The sequence below is a fragment of the Mirounga angustirostris genome, unplaced genomic scaffold (genome assembly GCF_029215605.1).
Source record: "Mirounga angustirostris isolate CCGP_5_RB_7025 unplaced genomic scaffold, mMirAng1.0.hap1 SCAF_4, whole genome shotgun sequence".
Lineage (NCBI taxonomy): Eukaryota > Metazoa > Chordata > Mammalia > Carnivora > Phocidae > Mirounga > Mirounga angustirostris.
Genome location: NW_026991712.1, coordinates 23,021,956 through 23,039,928, shown reverse-complemented (window position 1 = coordinate 23,039,928; position 17,973 = coordinate 23,021,956). Strand labels below are relative to the sequence as shown.

The following is a 17,973-nucleotide window of genomic DNA, read 5'->3' as shown; positions in this document are numbered from 1 at the left end:
AGAAAGGCTTTAAAAGGCATGCAGCTAAGGAAATACCTATTATCAACCTAAATGAGGTCTGGTGGTTTTAGAGCAAATAGAGACTTAGGCACTCTGGGGAAACAAACAAATGAGGAAGTAAACAAGGGTTTAGGTTCTGCCTAGTGTCTAGGAACAATTAGTTTGGGTTGTTGCAGGGGCATTTGACAACTTAAAGTAGGTGGAGCAAGTCTTCCAGCATCAGATTTAGCAGTTTAGGATAAAGTCCCTGGTAACAAAGAATCCCATTCCCAGTGACTGGGTGAAATTGACTTCAGCTGTTGGCATGTAGCTAGAGTAGAACTTGATTTGAAGCCTAGGGAAACGTCTTGAGAGCCTACAGAGTATGATCTTCCCTTTGTTATTTTTTTCCCCTGTCTTGTGTTGTATTCTGCCTTCGATTTAAGAAAAAATAAATAAATAAAAGGGGACCGTAATTGAATTAAGAACAGTGAATCCCAAACTGCACAGTTCTTCACGTGAGACCAAAGGAAGATTTGGTTTTGATCTTAGAGTAACCAGATGCCTCACTTTTAAGATTCCTCTGACTTGACACACACATACCCTCACCCAATCTTAAAAAACAAAACAAAACAAAAACTATATAACAAATTCGAAGAGGAGGGAGTGGGTAGAAACAACAAATGCTTCCCTTTTCCGAGTGTGGGAACAGAAATATTCCCTTCTCTGGTCTAAATGTAAGTTTGCTTGCATTGATTTGTGGTGGAGCAAGGAGGAAGTCAGAATGCTAAAAGAGTGCAGAAAGACAAAGACATAAGTAAAATTCGGATGGGTTTTGCATATATCCATTTCTATTATTTTGTAAAGCTGAGGAAAAAAAATTCTGCCAGTCATTAGGATGTTGAGAAAAATACGAACATTTTATATCAAATGAACATTTGACTCCCTTTCTGCAGGTTTTAAGATGGCACTATTCACATGGGCCTTGTCTTCTCTATAGTAGGATATTTGGGGGTGATTATTTACAACAGAGACCTTAGTTCTCATGAATGCTTATCCAAGTGTGATATTACAACCATTATTTTATCTTCTGCACTTCACTGTGCTTATATCAAGATTAAATAGTGAAACAAAAAAAACAAGCCTTCTTGACTAGCAAGGTGTCCCTGACTATGTATTATTTATTTGACCACCTTATCACTTATCACAAGTTGATCTTAAAAGTTCCAAATAATAAGTCACTCCCAAAAGATGAGTTATTTTTTAAAAATGAGCCTTCCTATCTTTCATCCCCTCCCTTTGCCATCAGCCAAGGTAATAAACACAAGGCTCCAGCAGCAAGAATACTTTTTGTAAATCTCCAAGAATGACAGACCAAAAACAACAACAACAACAACAACAAAAAGACCCTGAAATGTTCCCAGAATTCTAAAGAAACGGAAGCAGACAATACACAAAATATTCCTCCCCTTTCTCTTTGTACTCAGTTTTTTTCCAGCAGGCGTGCTGGAAGCCAGGGTCATCACACATTTATTGGCGACTGCTGAAAACGTATCTTGAAGGCACAGCTGATCTCTGGTGGTCGTGTGTGTTTTCTGGATCAAAGTTTCATGTGTGAAATCAGATGAAATAGGTTTATGAGGTTTTTGACCCAGATATTCCATTCTAAGTTTTGCCAAGACATTATCTGCTTGGATCCTTCACAAATTTGCTTAAGTTAATAAACTGAGGTTAAGTGCACGCTTGACACTGATACATGCTATTGTGTTCTGTCAAAATGTCACATGTGGAGCTGAGCTCTGTGTGTTTTCTATATATAAGTTCATTTGTTAGTTTTCTGAGATCAAGCTTATTCAACTTGAGGTAGAACGGAGTACTTGCCATTATCCAGTGAATTTCATCTGATAGACTAAATTTCACAACCAAGATTCACTCATAAGCACTGATAATCCAAACTGTCAATGATCAGCCACTTTAGAAGAATGTTCCAATTTTAAATCTCTTTGACAAAAGCTATCATTAAGATTCAAACTTCAAGATTTTTAAATGGAGTGACTTCTCATGCACTAAAGTTTCCAACCATTGCTAAAAACATTCCAATAGTAGCTTCAGCCATGCATCCTTCATAGTCTTTACCACTAAAAATTATTCCATATTATCACTCAGGTTCTTCCAATGGGACGTGTGTAGTCTATTTTTTTAGTGGAATATTTTTTTTTTTAGTCTCATAGGCATTTTATGTGAGAGTAGATAGTAACTTTGCATATGATGGTGAAATGTTTAGTTTGCAAAATACCATGTTCATATAGTGCAATGCTTAGATAGGATTTAAACTCAACCTTAATTCTCCAAACTTCATAAAATTCCTAAATCTTAAGTATTACTATTAGTCTGCTTATACTGATACAACATTTGGGCAAGATATTTGGTATATGTTTTTAATAAACTGTGACAGAGCAAAATTTCCATAAGCCATGTACAGGCAGAAGATTGCAAATCTTCAATTTGGTGACTGTAAAAAAATAATAAACTCTTGTTATATAAAGAACAAAACTGAGCAAAGACTGAATTTTAGATTAGCACTCTACTCATGAAGACTGTTCTCAGCACTGAAGGGGCTTTGGGTAAACTGCTTCCTCTCTTCCCTGTCTTTATAAAACAGATTAGTTACTTGCTTACTTTCCACTTCATGTTGTGATGTATAAATCTGGCCTAATGGTGTCATGTCTTGTGAATATGAATGTAGATGAAAAAGTTAACAGGGAAACAAAAATCAGCCCTTCTTCCCATTCCAAGGTTTGCCTTTAACTGGCTGTGGCTTATACAACCCAGCCCCACTGAGAATCCTACTTCCTCTAGATGGCTCAGGCAAATTTTAGATATTTTTAGATAATTAACATAGGCTCATTTTGGAAAAATTAAAAAACACACATCCACATAAGTAGATAAATAGGACATGAACTTCATCAACAAGCAATAAAGAATTTCATATTCTTTATTGGCATATATCATTTCAGAATTTTTCTGTCATCTAACATTTAAAAATAGTTGCAAATTTTCCCATTGTATAGATGTATCAAAACTGATTGCACTAATCCCCTATTTTAACATTTAGATTATTTGCAGTTTTTACTATTAAAAATCAACATGCAAAGAATAAATCTGGGGCGCCTGGGTGGCTCAGTTATTAAGTGTCTGCTTTAGGCTCACGTCATGATCCCAGCATCCTGGGATCAAGCCCCACATTGGGCTCCCTGCTCAGCGGGAAGTCTGCTTCTCCCTTTCCAACTCCCCCTGCTTGTGTTCCCTCTCTCGCTATGTCTCTTCCTGTCAAATAAATAAATAAAACCTTAAAAAAAAAAGGAAAGAATAAATTTATGAGATAACTGTTGTGGACATTCTTAATTTCTAATTAAGATAAATTCAACAGAATGGAAGTGCTTTAGCATATTGTAATTTTCTTCCAAAAAGCTTAAACCAATTTACCCTAACAGTGGTATCTAGGAGTGTATTTGCCTGTCCCCTTGACAATGCTGGTTAATAGTATTAAAAAAATCAAACAAAAAACACAAAAATAAACATTATCTTAAGCCATTTCTTTCACTCAGAAGAAAATCATGTAAGAAATTTTTTAGGTTGGTTTGGCTTTAGCTAAGAAGAAAATTTCAGAATCAGATGTTCCCATAATCTGGGAATTGGGAACATGGGGGGTCAAATCTAGGACAGGGAGAGAAAACATGGTCTCTGGGTTTAAATAGGAAGACTTCATGGAGTCAAAGTTTTGACATCACCAAGGGCAATGACCTTAGCACTGAGAATTGCTCTTTTCAACAACTACTACTAACTAGCTGGAGAAAAGTTAGATTTTTCCACAAACCCCCTCCCTGCAAATGTCAAATAAAGATAATGTTAGCTAAATGAGAAGTGGCTGATTAGTTGATAAACAGATTGGCATGTAAGCCAAGTGTCTGCCGTTATGTGTCCCCAAGTCCACCATGTTTAGGGGGCACTCTTTACTCTTAAGATAGCAAGGTTTGTATTTCCATCCCATGTAGTATAAAAAAAAAAATCCCAAGGTTACCCCCATTTCCCTGAGGACTCTTAAGGGATTATAGTTCTCCTTCTCACCTACTTTTTTCATTATTATCATTTTGGCCTTTATCTCTGTGCCTGCAATTTCTGTCATAGCTCTGTGCCATTTCACCCCATTTATCGGTCCAAAATGACACAAAAATTAAGGTTTCACAGGAAGCTTAGTATAAAAGGAGAATTAAAGTATAACTCAATATATGAAATAGGCTAATAGCAATTATCACTGACCTAAATATTCATCCACTAACCTTAACCATTTTTTTTTCCACTGAATTTGAACAGGTGATTTACTGAGGTAGACCCTGAGGGGTCTGCAAGTTAGCAGAGATCTGGCAAAATGGCATTCTATCGGAGGTTGTTTCCAACATGAGAGGCCACAGGATGGTGGCAGAACCGATGACAGTAGCCATATTTGTAGGCAGTGGTGGAGATGAGAAAATGGGCAAGGAAAGCACCCAAAAATGTTGTGTGCCACACCAAGTATTTGGAATGCATCCCGGGAAGGATGGGAATTTACCGGAAGGTTTGCAGCAGGACAGGACACGATTAGATTCTTGCATTTAAAAAAAAAAAAAATTTCACTCTATAGGTAACATGGAAGATGCAGGATCAAAATCTAGAGTATTCGTAAGAAAACTACTGCCAAAGCCCCAGGAAGAAATAATAAAACCCTAAATTAGAACTGCAATAGTGGGGATGTGGAGAATATCTTGAGGGGTATTTGAGACCATGATGGGCCCTGATTCTGTAATAAAGAAATAATAAAGTATTATAAAAAAAATTAAGATTTAGACTCAGCCCCTTCAGACACAGCTACCAATTTATGAGTTCCTTTTATAAGACAGATTTTTGCATTTAAAAGCATTTATTTAGAAAAATGATCAAGAGAGTGGCCTTCTTCCTTAAATGTCTATTGACATATATGATGAATTCTGAGAGAATCAAAATAATTCCTTCTGGCTTTTTTTTTTTTTTTTTTTTGGTAAATTGTGCCCTTTAAACTGAATCCAGATCTAACAATTTCAGGCTATCATGTAAGAGGGAAAGCATAAAAGCATTTTGCCAATGCCACCCAAACTATCCATCTTTTGGACGATCTACCACTAAGCAGGCAAGAAAGAAAATCGGAGAGCAATGCTTTTAAGATGAGAGACAAAAAGCAGATCAAACATTTTGGGTTGAGGTTAGTGCTGTCAGCTCCTTTAAATACTTGACTTGCATTAGAAAGATCTGTAGTACAGACTAGAAGGCTGAATCGGGTTCTAAATTTGGAACCCTAGCAGGAAATTATATTATACTTCTGTGATTAATTTATGCAAAAGTGGAATCATACCGACTCAGAGCATGGGCTGGAAATGGAGTCCCTCGGTCTCTCAACTTAACATCAGTCTGCAGATTATCCGACCCCCTCCTCTGGTGAGGGAGTTTGTGAACATCACTAAGTCAGATGTCACCTTTACATGGACCTTGTCTAGAAACTGGTTTTTTTCCTCCAGCTGGTATATGGTTTCCTGCCCTTTATTTAATGTTTCCAAGGTGATGTTTCCAAATGGATGAGACACGGTTTCCTGAGCCTGAATTTGAACAAAATTGGAACTGTGTTAACTAGTCCTACGGGCTCTAGCTAGAAGCCTTAAACATTTAAAATCTTGATCTTGGCTCTTATTGTATTAAATTAGCGTCTGTGATTAGCAACCTGAGAACACTGTTGCATTTTGGCTGTCCTTTGAATCCCAGTGTAAATCTATCATTAGAGCTCATAGATTTCAGGCTTTTGATGCAGGGACGGGAACACACAAAAGCTTCTAACAACTACTGGAAAAGTGAAACAGTGGCTCCCAGCCATGGTTCTTTTGCATTTCTGCCGTGGTAATGTGTTCCCCATTGATCTTGCAGTTCTTATACTCTGAGGGGTATTTGTAGTGCTCCAGAAAGAAGAGCATCTTGCTCCTCAGCTCTTAGTTATCAGAGTTTTACATTATATACATGTACTCAGAGCACAATTTTCTATTTATGTAGCACACAAATATCTTAAGGAGTTGCTCAGAAATCTCTCTGTAAATCTTTTCCATATTATATTCACTCTATGTGTTTCTCCATTTCCCCAATATAGGGATTTTCTTTGAACGTGTGCAAAGGATTTTAGTATCTGCTCTCTTGAAAAATATGTTACTCGAGTTTTACTGAAAAGAAACACCATAATTAAATTGCCACATAAACTTAGTTAGCTAAACCCTGCAATACTCTTTTGAAACAAGATGGTATTGTTATCATAACAGTTTTTATGGCTACAGTAGCCCATGCTACCACACATCTGGTATTTACCCAGACAGTCTGGGATCCCGTGACCTGCTCTGGTGCCTGAGACGTGAGGCAAGTCTGGGAATGGTGACGGTGGCAGTGGCAGCCATGTTCAAACCCCCTTTCTTTCACTTCCGTTCCTCTCTCTTCTCTTCTCTTGCCAGATCCTTGACTATTCCATCCCAGCTGGGAAACTAGATAGTAAGGTACTACGGAAGGTACTCAAGTAATTGCTTTCATTCTCCATCACTATTTTGGAAAGCTTTCAGGGACACCCGAGCTCTGCTTGACAGCTGCCAAACACATTCATAGGATACCTCCCTATTGTTCCTGCTAAAGAATCACGGATTCCTTAAAACCTCAAAATTCTGTTTCTCAAGAGCCCAATTTAAAAAAAAGTAAAACTAATGGATATTAACTCTGAGCCAGATCCTGTGTTAAGTAGGTGCTGAGGAGATATAATGAACAAGATATAACTCCTCATCTTGACTTTCTTCGACAAACATATATACCATCTGTAGGGTGGTCTCTCAGATTTGTGAGACAGAAGCATAAAAGGACAAGTACCCACAGCCTAATGTGCCCGCTCTGACTTCTAAGGAAGCAGCAGCGTTGTTTGTTCATTAGAATAAATGATGGGAAAACAGAATTGGAGAAGGCAGGAAGACCTGAAATATCTGCACGAGGAGAAGCAAAGGGGTCCTCTAAAGAGAGATAGATCTGGAAATAAGGGGGAGAGTAGGGTAAGGGGAGAGATTAATGAGAGCAGTTCAGGGAAACTTTGGGGATAGACAATGTATCACCCTGAGGGAGACTGATGACTAAAAAGGCTTTTGAGGATCTGTTGCTGTGCATCATACAATATAATGTTCCGTCTGGCAAGTTTAAAGGGCCACATTAAAGATTTAAATTGACTGCAATGGTAGGATTTTACTTCCTCTGAATACAATGCTGTGAAAAATGTCTTTTCCGCATTCCATGTGGTCTTGATTGGAATATAAATCAAGATGCCTCGCCACACGGTTCTTCTCACCACTATGACCAAGGTAGGTTCATGGCCTCTACTGGTGACCAAGATGGCATTAATGTTTCCCTCTTAGAGCATTTTCCTTATTAAGCTTGTAATTGTATATTCTTTCTCTAATCCTATGAGATGGAAATCAATTTTCAAGCTTCTTGCCAGTTTACAACCCGAGACTCTTTCTCAAGGTTCTGGGAGCCATTGGTTTGAAGGGTAATCATCAAGGAAGAGAGCACCCCCATGTCCCAGTCTCTGTGGTAGGGTGGGAGATTAATTTTGGTGGGAGCCCATGTTCCAAGTTGTAAATTACCTCCTGTCATGAAGATACAAGAAAGTTTTCTTTTGGGTAAAGCCAATTAGTAAATACAAACAGCCTGCAATCTACTCCTCACCCCACCTCTTAAAAACCTTACTGCCCTTTGTTTCAGCAGAGTTAAGTTCAGACTAAATTCTGGCCTCTCTCCCCTACTGCAATAGCCTTGAATAAAGTCTTCCTTGCCTGTTTAATTTTGTCCAGTGGAATTTTTACTGTGACATTGAGCTCATCAGACCCTTTGTTTCCTCTGGGAACTTAGATCCTGAACAAAATAATGCAAGGACACAAATCATGTAGAAATGAGATATCCCAATGGTAGCAATTTGAATATATGACCCTTTGGTTCTTTCTCCCTAGATATCAGGACTTGCCCTCATTCACTCTCCTGCCCCATATCCTGCCAGTGAGTTCTCTTTTGCTGCCCAGATTTGTTTAGAAGCTACTCACTAAAAAACATTAAAAAAAAAAATTAAACTTAAAAAAAAAGAAACTACTCACTGATGAAGGTGGGTTATCTACATTAATCCTCACAATAAGGATATTGGAAATAGCTACTACAGGTAAGGAATAGGAGTCCAATATTGAAGATGAAGAAGTTTGGGGTTCTTTGAAGTTTATTATTTTTATAAAGGTCACCAGAATTCTAAAAACACATACTCTTTTCAGAAATGATCATTAAATTAAAACTCTCAAATATAGACCACATCAGATTACAAAGAACAAATTTATCTCAAATGCAGAATTTTGCTTTGTTTTGTTTAATAAACATCTCCCTTTTCTCCTCCCTACACTCTTCATAATGACTTTAATAAAAGTTACTATCTCTAAGAACACCTCTTAGTCTGTCAATGGGTCATATTTTCTTTCCCTAAAAGTTTCTGTTATAAGCAAAAATGTTTGCACGAGAAAGCGAGAGAAAGAGAAAGAAAAGGAGAAAGAGAAAGAGATTGATTTAGTTATGACGATTCATGCATTGGTCAATATCAATTCTTATTTATATTTGGGTAGGGAGGGGAGATTATTACTCAACTCCATGCCTATCTTGGTTTCTATAAGCTCATGTCCATCAGTTCCTAATCAAGAACCTTCATGTCTCCCTTTTTCTTCTAACCTTTCTTGTCTGGCTTTCAAGTCCCCATATGACACATTTACATATTCCAAGTTGAACAGTATTCCGACTTTAACAGACATGGCCTCTATTCTGTTAGATAGCTCTCTTCCTTTCCTCCACATACCTCTTATCATTATTTATTTTTGCTAATTCTGTTCCTTTTATTTGAAAATCTATTCCAATACTCTCTCAGTTGCATTAAGGTTTCCAGCCACTAGATCACTCTTTACAGATCTATCTCTTTCTTGAACTTTAATTGTATTCCTGGTCAGCACAATTTATCCATCAATTTTTCTCTAATTGTTACAAGTTCATTAATCTTGTTTCTTTAAGAACTGTGCCATAACGTGGTACCTTTATGGTGAACTGATGAACAAAAAGACAGATAAAAAGCCTTAAACAATGATCATTTTTTTAGACAGGACTGGGTAATGAGCTATAAAGAAGGTATTAAATGGATGAATGTTACCCTTTTCACTTGAAAAGAATAAAGGATATCTAAAAATGCTATAACCTACCATATGCCTTAAGAAGTTTTTTTCATATTTAATAGGATGAAAAACAAGAGAATTCTCTTTCACAGGTTAAAGACTCCTGAATTCTGACAATTATAGCATCTTCATTACAACCCTGGGTAGTAGTGGTTATTAACTCAATTTTGTCATCCAGGCAATTCAAGGAAGTTAAGTAATTTGCCCAAGATCAAATAGCTAATACAGAGTTGAGGATTACATTCAAGTCTGTTACTTAATACCTCCATATTCTTGCTTCTACCTGTAGTAGGCAGAATACTAGACCTCCATAGATGCTCATGCCCAATTCCTAGAATATGTGAATATGGTATGTTACATGGTAAAGGGAAATTAAATAGAAGATGATATTAAGTTCACTAATCAGCTAACCTGAAACTAGAGAGATTATCCTGGATTATCTAGATTGGCCCAATCTAGGGTCCTTAAAGGTAGAAGAGGGAGACAGAAGAGTCAGTGTCAAGGTGATACAATCTGAGAAAGTCTCCACTGGTCATTATTAGCTTTGGAGATAGAAAGGGGTTATGAGGCAAGGAATGTGGGCACCTCCAGAAACTGGAAAAAGAAAATGGATTTTCCCAAGAGCCCCCAGAAATCAACACAGCCTTGCCACACCTTGATTTAACCCAGTGAGATCCATTTTTGGACTTCTGATCTCCAGAACTTGAAATAATAAATTTATGTTCTTTTAAGCCACTAAGATGATGGTAAATGGTTAAAGCAGCAAAAGGAAAGGTACTATCCAAAATAACAGTTAAAATATTTCAGTGGTTTAAGAGTTTTTAACTAATCATAGAGACACATGATCTTGATTCAAAAGATTCTAATATGTACAGTTTAACTGAGGGCCATCCTGAGGCAATAAGGATATTGGAAATAGCTACTATAGACTCATACCAATGGATTTGCTTTTATTCAACGATATCAATCCCTAGATTTAGTAGTCTCTACTAATTAGAGATAGAATGGTCGTCTTTTTTTTTTTTTTAAGATTTTATTTATTTATTTGAGAGAGAGAGAATGAGAGAGAGCGAGTACATGAGAGGGGGGAGGGTCAGAGGGAGAAGCAGACTCCCTGCCGAGCAGGGAGCCCGATGCGGGACTCGATCCAGGGACTCCAGGATCATGACCTGAGCCGAAGGCAGTCATTTAACCAACTGAGCCACCCAGGCGCCCGAGATAGAATGGTCTTCTAATGCAATACACACTGCCTTCCAGAAAACTTCTAAAATCACCAATTTATAGCTAATACAATGAGTGAAGATTATATATATATATATATATATATATATATATATATATATATCACAGAGAAATTCTGAGTTATACAGTAATTACATTCACCAGGCTATGTGTCTCATGCAAGTGAAAATATTCATACATCAGCCTAAAGACCTCCCAGGATACCCCAAGTTATAACAGTTATACAATGACCCTAAACATTTAATTAATTTAATAAGTACTCATTGAACATTCACAATAGGTGCTTGGACTACATCAGAGATATACTGTATTTCCTAGAAAATTTGTTTTTCTTGGAAACTTAAAAATAATATTGTTAAAACCCATTTAACTTCTAACCCACACAGTATTTCAGGAACCATAATCCTAACACCCCTAAATTCTATTCCACTAGTTGTATTGAATGCCTGGCACAATGATTAAGAAAGTGGGTTATAGAATCAGACAAGTTTGAGTCCTGGACATCATTACTTTCTAGCTGAGACATTGGGCAAGGTGCTAAAAATAAATTTCAATTTTCTTTCCTGTAAAATAGGAATAACAATTTTTGTTCTCCAGAATTACTGACAGTTGTAAGGACAATACATTATATATAATATCTGACACTGTGTCTAGTACATATCAATCAAGTATTCAATAATGATCATTACCATTATACTTTTTTGTTGTTATTTGTCTATTACTATAGGGCTCTATAAACAGAAGACAGAATACATCCTCACTGAGATATAGAGGTAATTCTGCCGTGATACTTAGCTTGCTGATTTGTAGCTTACCTGCGTCTATAATTGTAACATTCCAAATTGATTTTGAATGGGTCTTACTAGCTTGTTTGTTTTTACCCTAAATCTAAGCAGTCTGATCGTCTCACTCACCGAAAATAGTGTCTACAAGCAAATGGGGGTAGGGGGAGGGAAGGAAAAAGATATACCTTCTTAGAGATATCCATTAGGAAAGCCTTTCTACCGGTTCAAACAATGACCCATCATGGTTAACACCTAACCTTGCCTTAGGTTAAGAGCAGGCATTCACAAGTCCAGGTAAATATCAACAGTTTTCCAACAAACTCATTAGTAAGGAATACAATTTGGGCATTCAGGCTGTTTTCTATGGTTAAAAAAAAAAGCTACAGTTATTTTAAAAACATGTTCTAAGATCATTTTTCTAAGCAACTGGAAAGAAAAAATTTAAATATCTGACAACGAAATGTCATTAATATAATTTATAAAATAATTAATATAGTTGATTACATATCTGACACCTAAATCAACATTTCTATTATCTCTCTCTCTTTTCTGGTTTCCCCCTAGTGATTTCCAAAGAATTTTTTTTGTGTGATATTTCAATAAGGCAATTTTGGTTTTATGTACATATTTTTTTATTGAGCAAATAATTATTAGAAATGTTTCAACTGCATTGGCAGGATTAAGTATACTTTTTTTTTAAAGATTTTATTTATTTATTTGAGAGAGAATGAGATAGAGAGAGAGAGCATGAGAGGGGGGAGGGTCAGAGGGAGAAGCAGGCTCCTCACTGAGCAGGGAGCCCGATGCGGGACTCGATCCCGGGACTCCAGGATCATGACTGAGCCGAAGGCAGTCGCTTAACCAACTGAGCCACCCAGGCACCCATTAAGTATACTTTTTAAAAAACATTTTAAAAATTAGTCACAGAGGGGCGCCTCTCATGCTCTCTCTCTCTATCTCATTCTCTCTCAAATAAATAAATAAAATCTTTAAAAAAAAAAAATTAGTCACAGAAATACAAACATATTTATCATTCTTTGTCTGGGATAACAGCTCCCCATTGGGACCCAATAAATAGCCTCTAATGTTTATTTGATCAATAAACAATTAAATTGGGATCCAAAGGTCAACAAACATATAGCAAGGATCCATGAATGTGTTGCTCTGCCTTGGAACCAGCCATTTAGCCTTGATGTACACACTTCCCAACTGAAAGCAGGCACTTTGTACATAAGCCACACACTGTGCTGATCTGAGAAACGGAGCTGGAGTCCCAGTTGACAAGGCACACCTACAGAGGCTCAGCCTTTCAACACATCTCCTCCTGACACTAACCAGGTAGGGAAATGGGTGGGGTGGGCTGGGGTGGGAGGTGAGCCTCCAGTCCCAGGAGTGTATCTCCACCTTAACAACATGTGAATGATTTAACACAAACCCACCCAGCACTTTGGAGTAAATCATTTCCATCTTCCACATTACCACTATCAAGCCAAAAATGTGGTATTTGACTGTTTGGACAGATACTGAAGACACTGATATTTTCAAACAAAAGTTCCTGAGTAAAATGTGTAAGACAGACAGAAGAGTGTTTTCATTCAAAATCAAAGTCATTCTTTCTTTTCCTTTCTCCCCCACCTTCTGTAAATAAAGGAGGCTTTAATTTGTGCCATCCAAAAGAACTTTCTGTGATGATGGAAATGCTCCATATCTGAGCTGTTTATTACAGTAGCCACCAGCCATGTCACAAACAAAACTGAAGCTAATATGACTGAAGAACTAAATTTTAATTTTAATCAATTTAAAATTACATAGTCATATTGTTAGTGGCAACTACATTAGATAGCACAGCTCTAGATATTTAAGATTGCACTTCACATTTTGAAATTTGGAATTAATGGGAACTAACCAAATAAACATTCTGGAAATAGAAGATAAAAATTGATGTGAGAAAACAGAAGGGCAAAAAAAAAAAAAAAAAAAAAAATCACATTTTAGCTATAATTTTCAGTGCAAAGTCTAAGTGCATCTTAAATACAAACTAGTTCTCAGGCAACTGTAATTATTTTGTTCAAGTCAATTGGCTATTTTGATTAACCAAAAGTTACTATATACCATGGATTTCCCATTCGCAAATGATGTTACCCCCAACAATATCTAGTTCTTACAAAAATGCCCTCTAAAACTAAAACTAGCAAGAGTCAAAATATCATGGATGTACTCATCTGTTTCAAAATGATGACAAGAATGCTTCTTCTCAATATTGTACTCAAAATAACACTCCACCAAAATAATGTAAAAAGTTTCTTTTGCTTATTCCCTTCAAAATAACACACCAAAATAGCAAGAAGAGAAAGAAAAGACACTCAGACTTTGCCATCCCTGAAAATAAGGTCATTAGTAATCCTATCCTAAGAATTTAAAGATGGAAAGTGTAGATGGGAGAGAGGAGAAATGACAAATTATCTAATGGAGAAAAAGCCAATCATGCCAATAATCCTACAGGAGGCTAGAAAGAGGGAGAGGAGGCTAAGCCAAAGTAGAACTTTGCTTATTTCCCCTAAAGAATCCCAGAAATTCTCAGGAATTAGAGGCCACATGTATTACTGAGATCAGGAGTCAAGTTTGAGATGGTGAAACAGAAGGATTATCTAAAAGCATTATAGGTTAGACCCACCATGCTGTGTAGTTAGAGACGTCTCACTTACCTCCATGCAACCAAAGGATTATGCTCTAGGGCAATGTTTCTCAAACTGTGGTCTCCAGGCCTCAGATCTGGGAACCTATGAGGAGTGCATATTCTCCAGCCTCACTCCAGACCTACTGAATCAGAAGCTATGGAGGTGAGGTTCAGTTATCTGTGGCTTAGCTAGCCTTCCAGGTGATTTTGATATATGATGATGTTTGAAAACCACTGCTCAAGGGTTATTGAACAAGAGAAGCTCTGGTTTCAAGAGCCCAGACACAAGGTTACCATTTAAATTCAATACTGAAAACAAAAGAATAAAGTGAAAGTACTTACTAAAAGATTCCATCTCCAAGAGAACACCAGTCACATATGCCCTTCAGACTCAAAACTGTAGGCTCCCCTACTGACTAAACCAACTAGCCCAGAGAAAAATAAACAAAGGGTTGTGGGCTACCTGATTGCCCTGTAAGCCCACAGTGCTAACCAATTAGTTTTTAAGTGCCCTATTTCAGCAATGAAAGACATTGAATTGAGAAGATAAATGAGATGAGAGGGTCAGAGGCAGTAAATGTTAGTTTGTTCTAAAAGCCTTGTGGCACTACATGACTTTTTAAAAATTGTGCATGTGATACAAAAAATTAAAAGAATTTAAATCATGAATATATAACATTTTTGCAAATGCAAACAGACCTCCTTCTAAGAGATGTTTGATAAATATGTCGCTATGGAGACCTTGGAAACACTCAGACTTTATCAAAATGGTAATCTGGTGTATTATTTTTCTATTGCTGCATAACAAACTAACCCCAAATTTAGTGACTTAAAACGAAACAAAAAATAAAATATATATTTAATTTTGCTTATGAATCTGCAATTTGAGCAGGCTTCAGTGAAATAAACTTGTTTTTCCTCCAAACAGCATCAGCTGGGAAGACATGAGTCAGCACCAGAGAACCTACTTTCATCTATGGACTCCATGGACCCCTGCACAGCATTGTGGTTATGTCCATGAATAAGCATCCCACAAAAATATGGTATCTATATGACACATCCTTGGATGTTGCAATTTCTTTGTACTTCATTGGTCAAGTCAATTGCAAAAGCCTCAGTTCAAGGGGAGGGGCCACAGGATCCACTTTTAATGATGGAGTGCTAAGGTTCTAAAACAACACATAATACAAGAGATGTGTATCTATTTCTGGAAAATGCAATATGACACAGTCTCCCATTTGGCCACAATTTATAGTTTTCCCACACTCACCTGTCTTCCCTAAAGAATCCCCCAGTCTCATCTAAGGGCATTAGGCTTAAGCTAGAGGTCCAAAATCTCATGAGCTAAAACAAATCAGATCCAGGTGTGGATAAGCTCCTCAGGCCCAACATCCTCAGGCATAGCTTTTTAAGTACTATTATTCTCAACCCCAAACCTGAAAATCAAAGAGAGTTTATCTGCCCTTTCCATACCCAACACACAATGGTAGGATCAGCATAGGATCTGCATACTGCAGATATGGGTGTTTTGCAATTCGGACGTCCATCCAAGTACATGTTGCCAGTTCCTTGACTGGAACTCAGTCCAGCTCTTTGGTAGTTATTCTTCATACCTTCTGGCTACACCTTCTGGGTTCTTGGTTCTGCCTTATGAGTCATATTTTCTTTTCTACAAAAACTAGCTTGTGTTAGCAGTTTGCCTATTTCCTACACATAGAAATTTCAGAGACAAAGGCTTCTCTTCATTTCATACTGTCTCTGCTCATTTCAGACCAAGCAGATAAAATTCTTTAAAAAATATTGTAGGTTTCCTATGTATCAATTCATAAAACCCATATGAGTAAGGTCCTACCTATAAATCTGTAAATCTTTTTGAGTTAATTTCTTCTGTACCTAGTGTTCTCTGAGGGACTCTTATGGAACAAGATCTTTGAGATTCTTAGAAGCCTTCTTAGTTAAAGAAGAGAATTTGTAAATTATACACTGAGGTCCTTAAGGAGCCTATTTTCTATTTGAAAGGTCCTTAAGGAGCCTGTTTTCTATCTGAAAATTTCTATCAATATTTAAATATCTCTGAGGTCGAAATTGGAGGGGGAGACAAACCATGAGAGACTACAGACTCTGAGAAAAAAACTGAGGGTTCTAGAGGGGAGAGGGGTGGAGGGACGGGTTAGCCTGGTGATGGGTATTAAAGAGGGCACGTACTGCATGGAGCACTGGGTGTTATATTGCAAACAATGAATCATGGAATGCTACATCAAAAACTAATGATGTATGGTGATTAACATAACATAATAAAAAAAAATATTTCTGAGGTCTTAACAAAGGATTTAATAGTCCCATCCTTGATTTAATCTTGGGCCTGAAGGCCTCCTTAATTTAGAACTTATTGACTAGGGAGGTCAGGTGAGGAAGAGTTTTTTCTTCAAATACCCCAAGTCTTGAGTTTATATTCAACAGTTCATTCTTTAGCTAATTTCTCTTTCCTTACATTTTATCACGGCAGTGTGATGAAGCCAAGGTGCTACTTTCTGTATTCTTCTTGGAAATCTTCAAGTATATCACTGAGTTTCTTTCCTATTTTCTAAGTCACCACAGGCCATCAAGTTGCCAAAGTTTGTGCCACTACATACCACAGGTTTCCTTTTGTCAAACTTCCAATAACATTCTCCTTAGTTTCTTTTTTTTTTTTTAAGATTTTATTTATTTATTTGAGAGAGAGAGAATGAGAGACAGAGAGCACGAGAGGGAAGAGGGTCAGAGGGAGAAGCAGACCCCTTGCCGAGCAGGGCGCCCGATGCGGGACTCGATCCCGGGACTCCAGGATCATGACCTGAGCCGAAGGCAGTCGTCCAACCAACTGAGCCACCCAGGCGCCCCATTCTCCTTAGTTTCTTAAAAGCCCTCACTATCAGTCTCCTTTAGGCCACTTATGCCTCTGTTTACTCTCTCCTCAAGGCCCTTAGGCTTCACTAAGAACCTGCTGAAGGCCCTTGAAGCTTCTGCCTGCTATCTGGTCTTGAAGCCAAAGCCAAATGTTTTAGGTTTTTGTTATAGCAAACATCCTACTTCTAGGTGCCAAAATCTTTATTTGTCATCTATTGCTACATAACAAACTACTGCAGAATTTATTGGCTTAAAACATCAACAATTACCTGTTTTGCTCATGAATCTGCAATTTGGATAGGGCCCATTTCTCTGTCACATCGTATCAGCTGAGGAGGCTCAACCGGAGGCCAGAGGATGCAGTTTCATGATGACTCCTTCACACGACTGGTAAGTTAAAACTGGCTGTCAGCTGAGAATTCAGACAGGGCAGTGTGCCGGGACCTCAGTTCATCTCCATATGGGCCTCTCCACAGGCTGATTAGGCTTAAGAACAGCATGGGGTCAGGGTTGTAAGAGCAAGGGTCCCAAGAGAGTAAGGTAGAAATTTATGGCATTTGCATAGAAAATCACAAATTGTCACTTAAGTCAGATGCTATTGGTGGAGGCCTACATAGGTTCGAGGAGAGGGGACACTCAATGGGGGAGTGAAGAATTCTAAAAGAGTATAGGACAGGAGCTACTGTTGTAGCTATATGGCTCCAAATATTACAGATTGACTTTCAGAAATGAAGATATGGTAACAGAAGTTTGAGAAAACCAACATGGACTCTATGAAGAATTTCTACTAACTCATCCTTTCTGGAGTCTCTAAAGGGAGGATGCAGTATCTAGCCAACACATAAACTGATTGATGTACTCTTACAGATAGACTTTGATTGGTTTTGAACCACACTCCAGTGAAAGGCTTCTCTATAAAAAGAAGACAGCAACTAAATTTTGGCACTGAGCTCTCAGTAGAGTGCTAGTACAAAGTCAGTATCCATTACACGTTAGGCACTCTTGAATCTCACACACATGCATGTGCGCGCACACACACACACACACACACACTTTTGTGTGTGCCAGCCTA

The 17,973-nt window shown here is 37.6% G+C and overlaps 1 long non-coding RNA gene across 1 annotated transcript in view; it reads left to right on the top strand.

Annotated features, from left to right (window-relative positions):
* Positions 1-17,220, top strand: part of LOC129046416 (uncharacterized) — a 71,420-nt gene extending 54,200 nt beyond the window's left edge. Inside the window, exons 3-4 of the long non-coding RNA XR_008507638.1 lie at positions 14,944-15,058; positions 17,203-17,220. This is a non-coding gene — a long non-coding RNA (uncharacterized LOC129046416). The remainder of the gene's footprint in view (positions 1-14,943; positions 15,059-17,202) is intronic.
* Positions 17,221-17,973: the final 753 nt, after the last annotated feature.